The sequence below is a fragment of the Silene latifolia genome, chromosome 2 (genome assembly GCF_048544455.1).
Source record: "Silene latifolia isolate original U9 population chromosome 2, ASM4854445v1, whole genome shotgun sequence".
Taxonomy (NCBI): domain Eukaryota; kingdom Viridiplantae; phylum Streptophyta; class Magnoliopsida; order Caryophyllales; family Caryophyllaceae; genus Silene; species Silene latifolia.
Genome location: NC_133527.1, coordinates 35755550 through 35761549, shown reverse-complemented (window position 1 = coordinate 35761549; position 6000 = coordinate 35755550).

Here is a 6000-nt window from a genome sequence, read left to right as displayed (position 1 = left end):
AAGTAAAATTACATAATTCAAAATTACATAAATAAAAATTATGACAATCATAAAGAAAATGCTGCATTATAATATGTATGAACATGCCCAATTTTATGCTAAATCGCCTTTAATTAGCCAATATCGTATATGCTCGGTTTTTACGGATTTGCGTGATTTCAACATTTTATAATCACAAAAATACGTAAATTCATATTTATGCATAAACTAATTACCCTAACCTCTTAGGACTCAAAATTTAGTCTTCACTAATAATTTGACCATAATTAACCCATATTTATAAAATTGTTCATTAATGGACTAAAAATTACAAAAATAAGTTATAAACTTCAAATAAATCACAAAATTTCAAATTAATTCAAAATTTGAAATTTAAACTCATGAACATTCTGGAAAAATACCATGACACTCATAATGTTCAAAAACTTAGGTTAAAAATTTTGAAATTTTTCCGAAAAAACAATGTTGCGGTTTATCGATTTTAACTAAAATAATCATAAAAACATGGGAAAAATTATATTCATTAACTTTTCAATTTTAGATCTGAAAAAGATAATAAAAAGCAACATTGGACATTTTTCCTTAGTCATAGATTACGTTTTATTAATTTTTCACTAATAATGTCACTATTTATGCTATTTTTCTTCAAAAATCCATAAATCATGCAAAAAGACTTCACTATAGCCCATTATTTTACACACATCTTTTAAAATTGCATGTGACAATATATTAAATTTCTATGACCAGATTCGAAATTTAACTCATATTAACCTATTTTTCACCTAAATCAGAATTTAATAATGAAAAATCCATTTTTCGAGCATAACAAGTCCAAAAATTATGAAAATTTACAGGTTATCTCAAAATAATATATGTGACAACATATCCAAAAATCACTGGAAAATTCGAAGTATAGCTAATTTTAGACCGAAAATGACATTTTTAATCATAAAATCATATTTAAATGCCATTATTGTATAATATGAACAATAAAAATCCGTAAATTTAACCAAAATATCCTAAAACATTTTAGGACCAGAAATTTTAACATGCATGAATTAATTTCGTGATATATCATAATAACACAAATTTTACAAGTTTTATATGTTAATCTTTATAACTCGGAAAAAATTTTAACCGATTTGCATGCAAACAACCATGGCTCTGATACCAATTGAAGGAAAAGTAGATCTATATATACTAACATACTCATATATGTCATAATTTAATTTGTCATAAAATTAAAGATGGATCTTATGCATGCAAACATTAAAAGAAGATAAGGAAGAAACATGTTCTTACAATGTGTAATTTCGGTTTAATGGGCACAAGAGAGATCACCTTTCTCTCTTGTTCTTGAGCTTTCACTTTTGGATGAACTAAGATCCAAGTATAGGATCTCTCCCAAAGTATTATACCCAAAGCACACTCTAAATTAGAATTAATATTATATGAACTAGTACAATATTAATCTAGTAGAAAAAGACCCAAAAATATTATAATACACTTAATATTTTCGTTTTATGGGAGGAAGAAGAAGAGAGCTTTTTATCTCTCTAGAATTCTAAATTTTTGGATGATAAAAAGAATGAATGATACACAATAACATTATAGTGTATATGGTAAAAAGAGAGGAAAAACCAAGTGGTTTTTCTCTCTAAAAAACCGGACAAGAGGAGGGGGAGAGGAGCCAATGCATGCACTCATTTGTCTTCATATTGCACAATAGGGTTGCATGGCTAGATTAGAAGGTAATCATTGTGTTTACCATTATCTTAATCAAACACAATATTATCCTAATCCACCTCCTTATTTCGGCACATTGAGATAATATGGGATCCATATTATTTTGTCAATTTGTCAATATGTCACATGTCATATGTCGCATAAATTTGATGTGCATTTTTAACATATTAAAAATCAACGTATTATTAAAAATACGTCACATATAAAAATCGACTTAGTAATTCATAATTACTTGTACCAAAACATTTTACCAATTTATAAATTGGATTTATAATAATTCATTCAAATTCAATTGTTACCTTAAACAATTATTTCATCCGAGTAATGATACGATTCAATTACTCAGACCGTATCTCATTTAATCACATTCTAATGTGATACGTAAATTTTACTTCCAAAATCTTCCGTCAATTTTCAAGTAATTTAATTAACTCGTAACATTATACGATTAATTAAATGATCAATTAAGAGTGTTGCCCTATAGGTATGACCAAGGGGGTCAACTGATCACCACCGTCGCACGACAGTAATGTCAAACTCTAGTCAGCCAATCATCACCGATATATGTTGACCAGTTGACAGTAAAAAATACTTCCCAATTGTATTCTTTAAAACGAGACTTAAACATGTGATCATCATGATCAACAGTCGTGATCGCATTATTGTCGGAGGACACATATTCCAACATAACATTCTTTGTGGCTCTTGAATAATTTCTCCCACTCTGTCTTCTAGAAATAAACTTGTATTTCAAAAGACAGCTTTGCGAGCCACAATCCCGTTGCACTCGTGATTATAGTAAGGAAAAATGAGCATTTGTTTCTTTTGAAAACTTACAAACATCGTACCCTACCATTTCATATCTCATATGATTCGTTTTAGATTTAGTGGAAAAATAATTTAGACAAAATGATAAAATCCTCAAAAGGATCAAGTAACTCAAAATAACTTGATTGAAGTCCAAACCATATCGAATAGCGTTTGATTTCTTATCCAACCACACATTATCCAATAATGTGTGTTAAGAGAGATTAACTTATGATACTAGATCACATTTCATTTGGCTTATATCAAAGTCTTCACTTTGATAATCTCATCACGACTAAATCGTGATTCTTTGAACTCTTTGAACTTCTTCAAAGATTTCTCTATTTACCTTATTAAGTGAACACATTAGCGTCAACTTAAATCGTTGGTAAAAGAAAATGATCAACCTATTTTGGATCAATGATTTACAACCTCGATCTCCTTTTCAACCAAAAGACACGAGACATCTTGCTTTGAATACAAGATACGCATATACCATAAGATCTAATGGTTTCAAGAGTACTCGATAACTCTTTGCGTTCATCATTCCAGAATCTAAGGTTCAATCTTGGGTTACCAATTTGAGTCTTGCATCATCTACATGATATATCATTCTAGTTTGGTTTAGAATATAATCACCTTGATAATGGGCTAGCCTTACATCAAATCATGGTGTATAGGGTCACAAAAGTGAAACCTCTTTTGTATCTTAACAAGTTTATATTCTTATTTAGAGTTTATGCACTTAATAGTCACAATTAAGTACAACTCTAAACCCAAAACTAGATTTAGTACACAATGACTCTATCTCTCAACATCATTGTTGCTAGTCGTCATATTCTAATCATCCTATGTATCAAATACAATGATGAAAACCACCACCGGTTTCTAATATTGACGAAGTAGTGCTAGCAAAATTTATGTCAATCAAATAAACATTTAAAGAAGAAGGTCCCATTAGATGTCCTACAACTAAGTTGTTGATTCTTCAATAATTTGGGGTAGCTTCCTTCCTAGCGTCCAACAATTTAGACAATGAAAACTTTATCGGTCGGGATTGATAGGTTTAGTACCGTTATTCTCAATAACTTTACTTTTAACATTACCTTGTATCAATTCCATTCTAATTTTACTTCTCTAAAACCTTATCCTTTTCTTAACGGTTTAAGAGAATGCTCCCACTCATTTCAATGAGTCTTTGCTAAGAGAAGCAAAATTGAAATTCATGAAGACTACTCTTCAATTTATTCGTTTAGTCTTAAAACTTTCATTGAAGTGGTTGCGGTATTTTGGTCAATTTTGATTTCTAACAAATCTAGTTACCAAAATGATTTAACGTTTCAAAGTACTTAACTCAATTAAGCATATGAGAAACAGTTGTAAGTAGATATGTTAGTCAAGAATCAAAAACCCTTTTGATCACAAATAATTTCCATCTATACTATTCACAAGAGATCCTTACAATGGATAATTCGAGGTTTTTAGAAGAAAATTCATATTTGTCTTTAGTTACGATGTTTTAATGGAGTTTTGAACTAAAATCGAAATGATATCATATATAAATTGTGGCAAAGAAATAGAACAATATGATAACGGAATAGTGGAAAACTTAACATTTATCGTTTTATTAATACTTGTAAATAACAAGTAAAAGCATTTACATAGTGACCTCTACCCAACTATGATAAATGATTCCGAGATCCAAATTCATATTAACTTGGGCACGGGGTAGCCGATGAAACCCTTATTAATATAACTCGGTGGACTAACTATTTAATCGATTCTACTTTTAGAACTCTCGGTCGATAAAATTACATTAACATTTATCTTTAGCCCAAAACATATCCGACAAGGGCACGGGGTAGCCGATGAAACCCTTATCAATACTTTTGTTGAGTTCAACCCAAATTTCGAATAAATGTGTCCATGATCCAAATTCACATTAACTTGGGCACGGGATAGCCGATTAAACCCTCATCAACATGAATTCGGTGGATAGACATTTATCACCCACTGCCCTACGTAACAAGGTTTGTACCCCGGGGTGGCCGAGTGCACTCCCTCACTAAATAGGTTTTCATGGTTTCTACTTTTTGGTAAGGCTAAGTCTCAATTGTTTATTTTTAGCGAGAGGTCATGTCAATTTATTATCTATCACATTTTAAGTGAACTAAAGCGGTGAACTACGATAATTGTAATTGACACGGTCGTTAAACTCGATTAAAATGGCAATGCATGTTTTAGTTATGGCGATTTAGCGATGCATGCAACATATAAATAAAATGCATAGCATAATGAAATCCTAGTATGGCCTTCCTAAAATAGTAAATCTAATTAACTATTACATATTCGGAAACCAACTCCTTTGGTCCCTTGAACTTCGGTCTTGGCACGCATTTTAAGGCAACATTCTTTGATGGATCGCCTTCTCGAGTGGCACCGTCTTCAAGGAACTCCGGAATAATAAAATTACATAATAAATTACATAATTTCCTATTATACATTTGTAATTAAAATAAAAATAAATCTACTAAATTACAAAACGGTGATACGAGATCACAATAAATTACAACCAAATCGATATTCCCATACATTTCGGGTAATATCAATTAAAAACTAAGGCCATACTAAGTAAAATTACATAATTCAAAAATTACATAAAATTAAAAATGACAATCATAAATAAAATGCAGCATTATAATATGTATGAACATGCCCAATTTTATGCTAAATCGCCTTTAAGGAGCCAATATCATATATTAATCGGTTTTTACGGATTTGCGTGATTTAACCTTTTAAAAATCACAATAATTACATAAATTCATATTTATGTACAAGTTAATTACTCTAACCAACTTAGGACTCAAAATTAGTCTCCACTAACATATTGACAATAATTAACTTATATTTCTTAATATTGTTCATAAATGGACTTAAAGTACAAAAGTTTTGCCATAAAATTCAAATTAAATCATAAAAATTTCAAATAAATTTGAAATTTGAAATTTAAACTCATGAACATTCTGGAAAAATACCATGACACTCATAATGCTCAAAAACATAGGTTAAAAATTTTGAAATTTATCGAGGAAAAACAATGTTGCGGTTTATCGGATTTATCAATTTTACCATAAAATTTTTAGAAAAATTATTTTAATTTACTTTTCACTTTTATATCATAAATAGGTGATAAAATGCAACATGTGACGTTTTTCCTTAGTAATGAAGTATGTTTTAGCTATTTTTACTAATTAAAGTCACTATTTATGTGATTTTTCATCAAAAATTCATAAATCATGCATAAAAATTCATTATAGCCAATTATTTTACACACATCTTGTAAAATTTGATGTGACAGCATACTAAATTTTTATGACCATATTCGAAATATAACTCATATTAACCTATTTTGTCATTTAAATCCGATTCTATCTTGAAAAATCCATA